General features: G+C 46.4%; 1 protein-coding gene across 1 annotated transcript in view; it reads right to left on the reverse strand.

Annotated features, from left to right (window-relative positions):
- The window catches only part of LOC129832816 (mitochondrial dicarboxylate carrier-like), a 19,324-nt gene extending 18,810 nt beyond the window's left edge, over nucleotides 1-514 (reverse strand). The window contains exon 1 of the mRNA XM_055896828.1: nucleotides 1-514. This exon is cut by the window's left edge and continues 1,235 nt beyond it. The gene's annotated coding sequence lies outside the window, so the exon portion shown is untranslated.
- Nucleotides 515-11,538: the final 11,024 nt, after the last annotated feature.

Genomic DNA, 11,538 nt, shown 5'->3' on the forward strand with positions numbered 1-11,538 from the left:
ACAGTGTTGGATCTTTTTTTGGCATTGTATACATGTAAGAAAACTGTGGCAAGACATCAGTAGATTTATAATTGAACACATTTATGAAGATTTTACACTATTGTGGAGAGATGTACTGCTTGGATTCTTTACATACGATAAAAATAAGCTGAAACATTTTTATGTAATTAATTTCATTATTCTTTTGGCCAAATTTCATATACACAAATGTAAATTTACTAACAAAAAAACACATTTTCTTACCCTACAAAAAGAAATTGAACTGTATTTTAAGACTATTAAATACTCTACTAACAAAAAAGCTGTTAGAATTGTAAGTGTATGTATGTCCCTTAAGGTCATTGTGTAATTGTAATGTGATATTGTACCCCCTAGCTCGATTGTCCATTATACACTGCTCAAAAAAATAAAGGGAACACTTAAACAACACAATTTAACTCCAAGTCAATCACACTTCTGTGAAATCAAACTGTCCACTTAGGAAGCAACACTGATTGACAATAAATTGCACATGCTGTTGTGCAAATGGAATAGACAAAAGGTGGAAATTATAGGCAATTAGCAAGACACCCCCAATAAAGGAGTGATTCAAGCCAGTACATCAGGAGACGTGGAGGAGGCCGTAGGAGGGCAACAACCCAGCAGCAGGACCGCTACCTCCGCCTTTGTGCAAAGAGGAGCACTGCCAGAGCCCTGCAAAATGACCTCCAGCAGGCCACAAATGTGCATGTCAGCATATGGTCTCACAAGGGCTCTGAGGATCTCATCTCGGTACCTAATGGCAGTCAGATTACCTCTGGCGAGCACATGGAGGGCTGTGCGGCCCCACAAAGAAATGCCACCCCACACCATGACTGACCCACCGCCAAACCGGTCATGCTGGAGGATGTTGCAGGCAGCAGAACGTTCTCCACGGCGTCTCCAGACTCTGTCACGTCTGTCACATGTCCTCATGTGCTCAGTGTGAACCTGCTTTCATCTGTGAAGAGCACAGGGCGCTAGTGGCGAATTTGCCAATCTTGGTGTTCTCTGGCAAACGCCAAACGTCCTGCACGGTGTTGGGCTGTAAGCACAACCCCCACCTGTGGACGTCGAGCCCTCATACCACCCTCATGGAGTCTGTTTCTGACCGTTTGAGCAGACACATGCACATTTGTGGCCTGCTGGAGGTCATTTTGCAGGGCTCTGGCAGTGCTCCTCCTTGCACAAAGGCGGAGGTAGCGGTCCTGCTGCTGGGTTGTTGCCCTCCTACGGCCTCCTCCACGTCTCCTGATGTACTGGCCTGTCTCCTGGTAGCGCCTCCATGCTCTGGACACTACGCTGACAGACACAGCAAACCTTCTTGCCACAGCTCGCATTGATGTGCCATCCTGGATGAGCTGCACTACCTGAGCCACTTGTGTGGGTTGTAGACTCCGTCTCATGTTACCACTAGAGTGAGAGCACCGCCAGCATTCAAAAGTGACCAAAACATCAGCCAGGAAGCATAGGAACTGAGAAGTGGTCTGTGGTCACCACCTGCAGAATCACTCCTTTATTGGGGGTGTCTTGCTAATTGCCTATAATTTACACCTTTTGTCTATTCCATTTGCACAACAGCATGTGAAATGTATTGTCAATCAGTGTTGCTTCCTAAGTGGACAGTTTGATTTCACAGAAGTGTGATTGACTTGGAGTTACATTGTGTTGTTTAAGTGTTCCCTTAATTTTTTTGAGCAGTGTATATAATCTATATATACTTGTGTTCCCTTATGTACTTTATGTATTGATTTGTTGTTAATAAATAAAATAAAATAAAAAAAGTCACCGTTCTTAAAAATGGCGGGGTGGTTGTCATGGTAATGGCAGGTCGTGAAAAAAAAACAGAGCAAAAAAATCTGATCTGAGCATCCAGACAGACACATGGAGGATAGGGTTTGTATCAGGGTTGAGATCCACTTAGGCTGTGTTCAAACAGACTGTGTTCAAACAGCTCAATCCCGAATATTTTTTTCCACTAATTGGTTAAAAAAAATAAAAGTACCCCCTTTTTCTCCCCAATATCGTGAAAACGATCTTGTCTCATCGCTGCAACTCCCCAACGGACTCGGGAGAGGAGAAGGTCAAGTTATCCGTCCTCCAAAACATGTGTAATCTTTATTTAACTAGGCAAGTCAGTTAAGAACAAATTCTTATTTACAATGACGGCCTACACCGGCCAAACCAGGACGACGCTGGGCCATTTGTACGCCGACCTATGGGACTCCCAATCACGGCCGTTTGTGATACAGCCTGGGTTTCAAACCAGGGTGTCTGTAGTGATGCCTCTGGCACTGAGATGCAGTGCCTTAGACCGCTGCGCCACTTGAGAGACCCGCCAAACCACGCTTCTTAACACCCGCTTGCTTAACCCGGAAGCCAGCTGCACCAATGTGTCGGAGGAAGCATGTACAACTGATGATCGAAGTCAGCCTGCAGACGCCCGGCCCGCAACAAGGAGTCGCTAGAGCGCAATGAGCCAAGTAAAGCCCCCCCAGCCAAACCCTCCCCTAAGCCGGACGACGCTGGGCCAATTGTGCGCCGCCCTATAGGACTCCTGGTCACAGCCGGTAATGACACAGCTTGAATCCCAGGCTGTAGTGATGCTGCAACAGACCGCTGCGCCACTCGGGAAGCCGACTAATTGGTCTTTTGACCAATCACATCAGATCTTTTTCAGAGCTTATCTGATTAGTCAAAGACCACTTAGTGGGAAAAAATGTCAAAATTTAGGCTGCTTGTGTAAACACAGGTATAAATCGCAAGTCAAAAGATCAGATTCTATGTGTTTTGTTGCTGTTTACACATTAGGGTAAAGATCAGATAGGTATCAGATATGCAAATAATTGTCAAACGATCCGAATTGGTCTGCCTGTGTAATAGCAGTCTAATTTGCCTTGTCAGCTGGTGCTCTTTTTAGAAACTAGCGCGCACTGGAAACATGATCGACGTGGGCACGTAGTCTTTCCACAGCGTTGATCTACAGCATGGGCCCAGCCTACACTGCCAAAATAACCAGAAACATAGGCTTTTGTTTTGTGCCAATCTTCCCAGCATGGAAAACAAGTGCACGTCACTGAACGTGTTGTGCAGTTCTGATCCTACTCAGTAGACAAGGTTATAGGAGTAGCTGGAGGTTTTCTCAACTACTCTGTAAGAAATATTCCTCTGTACAAATACTTGTTAGAATGGACACTAGATCAGAATGTTATTTACTGTGCAGGAGGATCAGTCTGCTGGTCAAACATTACCCATGTGTCTTGAGGGTGTGAGAGAATTCTACTTTGCTCTACCATCTCGTGCCAAGACTGGACGCAGCTGGTTCCACCCTGAGTGGAAGTGTGGCCTACGTGACTGATGTAAAAATAGTAGCCAAGACCCCTCCCTGCTACTGTAGTGTTGTGGAAATACAGCTGACCTCTGCATAGCTGTAGATGACCTACGGTACTGGGCTCTGACCTGTAAGAGGGCTTCAACAGAACTTAAACCTAGTAACCCATGTTGGTTTCCGGTCAGACTGGCAGACAGTGGACCCAAAGATGTCGAGGGTTCAGAACAACATTCTGAACCCGGTTTGACAGAGGTCAAATGGACAAAGGTTTTCACAAACCACAACAACGTCATTTCTCACGTTATTACACAGCTATGATTATATTGTGTTTAGATATAATACAGGTGCAACATGTCATGGATCCGTGTTGAACTGGAGCCCATCTGGTTCAGACCAGCATGGTTTTCATAAGCTGTCAGTGGTATGGGGGTAACATGGCAGCAGACAGAGAAGATACACAGAAACACATGGTGCAAGAAATAGTAACTAGACACCCACTCCTTCTCTCCCACCCCCCCCCCCCCCCCCCCCCCCCCTAGCCTGGCCTGAGAGAGAGAGAGAGAGGCTGGGGCTCTGCGTGTGGGTGATAGAGGATCCTACAGGAGTGTGTTCTACCTGAGAGAGAGGCTGGGGCTCTGCGTGTGGGTGATAGAGGATCCTACAGGAGGGTGTTCTACCTGAGAGAGAAAGGCTGGGACTCTCCGTGTGGGTGATAGAGGATCCTACAGGAGGGTGTTCTACCTGAGAGAGAGAGGCTGGGGCTCTGTGTGGGTGATAGAGGATCCTACAGGAGGGTGTTCTACCTGAGAGAGAGAAAGGCTGGGACTCTCCGTGTGGGTGATAGAGGATCCTACAGGAGGGTGTTCTACCTGAGAGAGAGGCTGGGGCTCTGCGTGTGGGTGATAGAGGATCCTACAGGAGGGTGTTCTACCTGAGAGAGAAAGGCTGGGACTCTCCGTGTGGGTGATAGAGGATCCTACAGGAGGGTGTTCTACCTGAGAGAGAGAGGCTGGGACTCTCCGTGTGGGTGATAGAGGATCCTACAGGAGGGTGTTCTACCTGAGAGAGAAAGGCTGGGACTCTCCGTGTGGGTGATAGAGGATCCTAAAGGAGGGTGTTCTACCTGAGAGAGAAAGGCTGGGACTCTCCGTGTGGGTGATAGAGGATCCTAAAGGAGGGTGTTCTACCTGAGAGAGAAAGGCTGGGACTCTCCGTGTGGGTGATAGAGGATCCTAAAGGAGGGTGTTCTACCTGAGAGAGAAAGGCTGGGCTCTCCGTATGGGTGATAGAGGATCCTACAGGAGGGTGTTCTACCTGAGAGAGAAAGGCTGGGACTCTCCGTGTGGGTGATAGAGGATCCTAAAGGAGGGTGTTCTACCTGAGAGAGAAAGGCTGGGCTCTCCGTATGGGTGATAGAGGATCCTACAGGAGGGTGTTCTACCTGAGCCGTTAACCAGACAGTCAAACACCGCCTCCCTCCAGCTGGAGAGCTCTGTTGGGGCACAAACGTGCACAATGAGAGTAGTAACAAAATCAGAAATATTATTTTACATTTGAGTCATTTAGCAGACGCTCTTATCCAGAGCAACTTACAGTAGTGAGAGCATATATTTTCATACTGGTCCCCTGTGGGAATCAAACCTACAACCCTGGAGTTGCAAGCACCATGCTCTACCAACTGAGCCACAGTTCAAATCTGACATTCAAGTGGTCTCGATTTTCTCAATTTATGGCTGAGCACCAATTTTACATGCTCACAATTTATTTTTTTATCAAAAATTATAACATTCAGCTTTCATGCCACTTCCAGCCACTTGGCATGACAATTAGGACGGATGATGAGACAAATGATGAACCCCATCACCACAAGTAAATACTACACCCAGCTCCACAGAGAGAAGTGTTGGCCTAGAACTGCAGGGAGATTCTTCTGTATACAGACTGTAATAACTATTAGTCTGGGGCAGGGATGTATGCAGACTGTAATAACTATTAGTCTGGGGCAGGGATGTATGCAGACTGTAATAACTATTAGTCTGGGGCAGGGATGTATGCAGACTGTAATAACTATTAGTCTGGGGCAGGGATGTATGCAGACTGTAATAACTATTAGTCTGGGACAGGGATGTATGCAGACTGTAATAACTATTAGTCTGGGACAGGGATGTATGCAGACTGTAATAACTATTAGTCTGGGACAGGGATGTATGCAGACTGTAATAACTATTAGTCTGGGACAGGGATGTATGCAGACTGTAATACTATTAGTCTGGGACAGGGATGTATGCAGACTGTAATAACTATTAGTCTGGGACAGGGATGTATGCAGACTGTAATAACTATTAGTCTGGGACAGGGATGTATGCAGACTGTAATAACTATTAGTCTGGGACAGGGATGGGCAACTTTGATGGGGGTGGGGGCCACAAAAAAATCTGAACTCATGAGAGGCAGCAGCTCAAGGGTCTTTGTACCCACATCCATACCCACACATACAGTCAGTACCAGCCCCAGCCTTTAGGGGGCCCTAAGCCACATTCCAGGGCTCCACACATGCAGTCAGTACCAGCCCCAGCCTTTAGGGGTTCCTAAGCAACATTCCAGGTCTCCACACATGGTCAGTACCAGCCCCAGCCTTTAGGGGTTCCTAAGCAACATTCCAGGTCTCCACACATGGTCAGTACCAGCCCCAGCCTTTAGGGGGCCCTAAGCAACATTCCAGGTCTCCACACATACAATCAGTACCAGCCCCAGCCTTTAGGGGGCCCTAAGCAACATTCCAGGTCTCCACACATGGTCAGTACCAGCCCCAGCCTTTAGGAGGCCCTAAGCAACATTCCAGGTCTCCACACATACAATCAGTACCAGCCCCAGCCTTTAGGGGGCCCTAAGCAACATTCCAGGTCTCCACACATGGTCAGTACCAGCCCCAGCCTTTAGGAGGCCCTAAGCAACATTCCAGGTCTCCACACACACAAGTCACTGATGCGCGACCTTAGAACATCTACATTTTAAAAAGTCTATTAAATTAATATACCCCATCACATTAAAATCCATTATTTATTTTAGGCTGGTCTAAAGAAACATTTATATGTAGAAAATGTATTTGACAAGAACAGAATATGAGTCGCCTACTGTATGTTATCTGGCTATGCTTCATGCCATAGGCTGTAGGCTTGTTCATTTAGCTGACAAGATTGGCTTATAAGGCCCATGTCATTTTATATTATATGATCTTATAGTAAAAAGAATATTACTGAATATTTTTTACATTCCAGAGGTGCACATAAGAAGTGGTTATGTTGAGTGTAAAAGTGATCATTTGAAACAGGTCCTATAATATGCTAGATTTAGAGTTATTTGGCAACTTTCGTTGTGAATGATACAAACCTTAGAATGTGCTGGAAATCAACACAAAAGGGGGCTGCATGATGCGACTGACGATTTGAGAAAGTCTTTAAAAAAAAAAGCTTGCCCTCAGTTCCTTGCATCAGGCTGTACTCTTCTCTAATCAAGTGATCATATTTTCACCCATCAGAATATTCTCAATTTAATCTTGCTTTTGCTAATATTTCAAATTAGTTTTGATTTAGAATTGCCCATTTATCAAATGGGCAGGAACCGGGGGAAATACATGTCATCTGTATGCACTGGAAGAGGTAAATGGAAGGCCGCTTCCCGCTGGTTCGTTTTCAATAGCCTGGTAAACTCCTCCGGTTAGGTCACTCCATGCATCAACCTCCAGGGTTCTCTAACCCTGGTCCTGAAACTACCCAGTGCTCTGTATACCATGGGTTCTCTAACCCTGTTCCTGAAACTACCCAGTGCTCTGTATACCATGGGTTCTCCAACCCTGGTTCCTGAAACTACCTAGTGCTCTGTATACCATGGGTTCTCTAACCCTGTTCCTGAAACTACCCAGTGCTCTGTATACCATGGGTTCTCCAACCCTGGTTCCTGAAACTACCTAGTGCTCTGTATACCATGGGTTCTCTAACGCTGTTCCTGAAACTACCCAGTGCTCTGTATACCATGGGTTCTCTAACGCTGTTCCTGAAACTACCCAGTGCTCTGTATACCATGGGTTCTCTAACCCTGTTCCTGAAACTACCCAGTGCTCTGTATACCATGGGTTCTCTAACGCTGTTCCTGAAACTACCCAGTGCTCTGTATACCATGGGTTCTCTAACCCTGTTCCTGAAACTACCCAGTGCTCTGTATACCATGGGTTCTCTAACTCTGTTCCTGAAACTACCCAGTGCTCTGTATACCATGGGTTCTCTAACCCTGGTCCTGAAACTACCCAGTGCTCTGTATACCATGGGTTCTCTAACCCTGTTCCTGAAACTACCCAGTGCTCTGTATACCATGGGTTCTCTAACCCTGTTCCTGAAACTACCCAGTGCTCTGTATACCATGGGTTCTCTAACGCTGGTCCTGAAACTACCCAGTGCTCTGTATACCATGGGTTCTCTAACTCTGTTCCTGAAACTACCCAGTGCTCTGTATACCATGGGTTCTCTAACGCTGGTCCTGAAACTACCCAGTGCTCTGTATACCATGGGTTCTCTAACCCTGGTCCTGAAAATACCCAGTGTTCTGTATACCATGGGTTCTCTAACCCTGTTCCTGAAACTACCCAGTGCTCTGTATACCATGGGTTCTCTAACACTGGTCCTGAAACTACCCAGTGCTCTGTATACCATGGGTTCTCTAACCCTGGTCCTGAAACTACCCAGTGCTCTGTATACCATGGGTTCTCTAACCCTGTTCCTGAAACTACCCAGTGCTCTGTATACCATGGGTTCTCTAACCCTGTTCCTGAAACTACCCAGTGCTCTGTATACCATGGTTTCTCTAACCCTGTTCCTGAAACTACCCAGTGCTCTGTATACCATGGGTTCTCTAACCCTGTTCCTGAAACTACCCAGTGCTCTGTATACCATGGGTTCTCTAACCCTGTTCCTGAAACTACCCAGTGCTCTGTATACCATGGGTTCTCTAACGCTGTTCCTGAAACTACCCAGTGCTCTGTATACCATGGGTTCTCTAACCCTGTTTCTGAAACTACCCAGTGCTCTGTATACCATGGGTTCTCTAACTCTGTTCCTGAAACTACCCAGTGCTCTGTATACCATGGGTTCTCTAACCCTGGTCCTGAAACTACCCAGTGCTCTGTATACCATGGGTTCTCTAACCCTGTTCCTGAAACTACCCAGTGCTCTGTATACCATGGGTTCTCTAACCCTGTTCCTGAAACTACCCAGTGCTCTGTATACCATGGGTTCTCTAACGCTGGTCCTGAAACTACCCAGTGCTCTGTATACCATGGGTTCTCTAACTCTGTTCCTGAAACTACCCAGTGCTCTGTATACCATGGGTTCTCTAACGCTGGTCCTGAAACTACCCAGTGCTCTGTATACCATGGGTTCTCTAACCCTGGTCCTGAAAATACCCAGTGTTCTGTATACCATGGGTTCTCTAACCCTGTTCCTGAAACTACCCAGTGCTCTGTATACCATGGGTTCTCTAACACTGGTCCTGAAACTACCCAGTGCTCTGTATACCATGGGTTCTCTAACCCTGGTCCTGAAACTACCCAGTGCTCTGTATACCATGGGTTCTCCAACTCTGTTCCTGAAACTACCCAGTGCTCTGTATACCATGGGTTCTCTAACCCTGTTCCTGAAACTACCCAGTGCTCTGTATACCATGGGTTCTCTAACCCTGTTCCTGAAACTACCCAGTGCTCTGTATACCATGGGTTCTCTAACCCTGTTCCTGAAACTACCCAGTGCTCTGTATACCATGGGTTCTCTAACCCTGTTCCTGAAACTACCCAGTGTTCTGTATACCATGGGTTCTCCAACTCTGTTCCTGAAACTACCCAGTGCTCTGTATACCATGGTTTCTCTAACCCTGTTCCTGAAACTACCCAGTGCTCTGTATACCATGGGTTCTCTAACCCTGTTCCTGAAACTACCCAGTGCTCTGTATACCATGGGTTCTCTAACCCTGTTCCTGAAACTACCCAGTGCTCTGTATACCATGGGTTCTCTAACCCTGTTCCTGAAACTACCCAGTGCTCTGTATACCATGGTTTCTCTAACCCTGTTCCTGAAACTACCCAGTGCTCTGTATACCATTGTTTCTCTAACCCTGTTCCTGAAACTACCCAGTGCTCTGTATACCATGGGTTCTCTAACCCTGTTCCTGAAACTACCCAGTGCTCTGTATACCATGGGTTCTCTAACCGTGTTCCTGAAACTACCCAGTGCTCAGTATACCATGGTTTCTCTAACCCTGTTCCTGAAACTACCCAGTGCTCTGTATACCATGGGTTCTCTAACTCTGTTCCTGAAACTACCCAGTGCTCTGTATACCATGGGTTCTCTAACCCTGGTCCTGAAACTACCCAGTGCTCTGTATACCATGGGTTCTCTAACCGTGTTCCTGAAACTACCCAGTGCTCTGTATACCATGGGTTCTCTAACCCTGGTCCTGAAACTACCCAGTGCTCTGTATACCATGGGTTCTCTAACGCTGTTCCTGAAACTACCCAGTGCTCTGTATACCATGGGTTCTCTAACCCTGTTCCTGAAACTACCCAGTGTTCTGTATACCATGGGTTCTCTAACCCTGGTCCTGAAACTACCCAGTGCTCTGTATACCATGGGTTCTCTAACCCTGTTCCTGAAACTACCCAGTGCTCTGTATACCATGGGTTCTCTAACTCTGTTCCTGAAACTACCCAGTGCTCTGTATACCATGGGTTCTCTAACGCTGGTACTGAAACTACCCAGTGCTCTGTATACCATGGGTTCTCTAACTCTGTTCCTGAAACTACCCAGTGCTCTGTATACCATGGGTTCTCTAACCCTGTTCCTGAAACTACCCAGTGCTCTGTATACCATGGGTTCTCTAACCCTGTTCCTGAAACTACCCAGTGCTCTGTATACCATGGGTTCTCTAACCCTGTTCCTGAAACTACCCAGTGCTCTGTATACCATGGTTTCTCTAACCCTGTTCCTGAAACTACCCAGTGCTCTGTATACCATGGGTTCTCTAACGCTGTTCCTGAAACTACCCAGTGCTCTGTATACCATGGGTTCTCTCACGCTGGTCCTGAAACTACCCAGTGCTCTGTATACCATGGGTTCTCTAACCCTGTTCCTGAAACTACCCAGTGCTCTGTATACCATGGGTTCTCCAACCCTGTTCCTAAAACTACCCAGTGCTCTGTATACCATGGGTTCTCTAACCCTGTTCCTGAAACTACCCAGTGCTCTGTATACCATGGGTTCTCTAACCGTGTTCCTGAAACTACCCAGTGCTCTGTATACCATGGGTTCTCTAACGCTGGTACTGAAACTACCCAGTGCTCTGTATACCATGGGTTCTCTAACCCTGTTCCTGAAACTACCCAGTGTTCTGTATACTATGGGTTCTCTAACGCTGTTCCTGAAACTACCCAGTGCTCTGTATACCATGGGTTCTCTAACGCTGTTCCTGAAACTACCCAGTGGAATCTGTTCAGGAACATCGATAAGTAAAATGTTTTCACAAAACATAATTAAACTGTTGACAACCCCTCTCTCTGCAAGCTCAAAAAAGGAATGAAGGAGATGGAAACACACGGCAATGAGATATTCTATAGTAGGGTGCCGTCTTTCGGATGGGACGTTAAACGGGTGTCCTGACTCTCTGAGGTCATTAAAGATCCCATGGCACTTATCGTAAGAGTAGGGGTGTTAACCCCGGTGTCCTGGCTAAATTCCCAATCTGGCCCTCAAACCATCATGGTCACCTAATAATCCCCAGTTTACAATTGGCTCATTCATCCCCCTCCTCTCCCCTGTAACTATTCCCCAGGTCGTTGCTGCAAATGAGAACGTGTTCTCACTCAACTTACCTGGTAAAATAACGGTAAAAAAATAAAAAAGGTGATGTGTCAGCTCATTAATTATGAAAATATAAAAAATACCCTATAACTAGGCTATTATATAATCAAATAGAAATTCACAATAATTGTAGGCTAATGCTGTAAGCCACCCTGCACAATCAATGAACAGCATGGCCTATACGTTCTCTACCTGACTCATAGATAGGATGTTTGGAGCATAATGTAACCAGTCCATCCAACAGCATGGCCTATACGTTCCATCCCAGACTCATAGACAGGATGTTTG

This window comes from Salvelinus fontinalis, chromosome 34, assembly GCF_029448725.1.
Source record: "Salvelinus fontinalis isolate EN_2023a chromosome 34, ASM2944872v1, whole genome shotgun sequence".
Taxonomy (NCBI): domain Eukaryota; kingdom Metazoa; phylum Chordata; class Actinopteri; order Salmoniformes; family Salmonidae; genus Salvelinus; species Salvelinus fontinalis.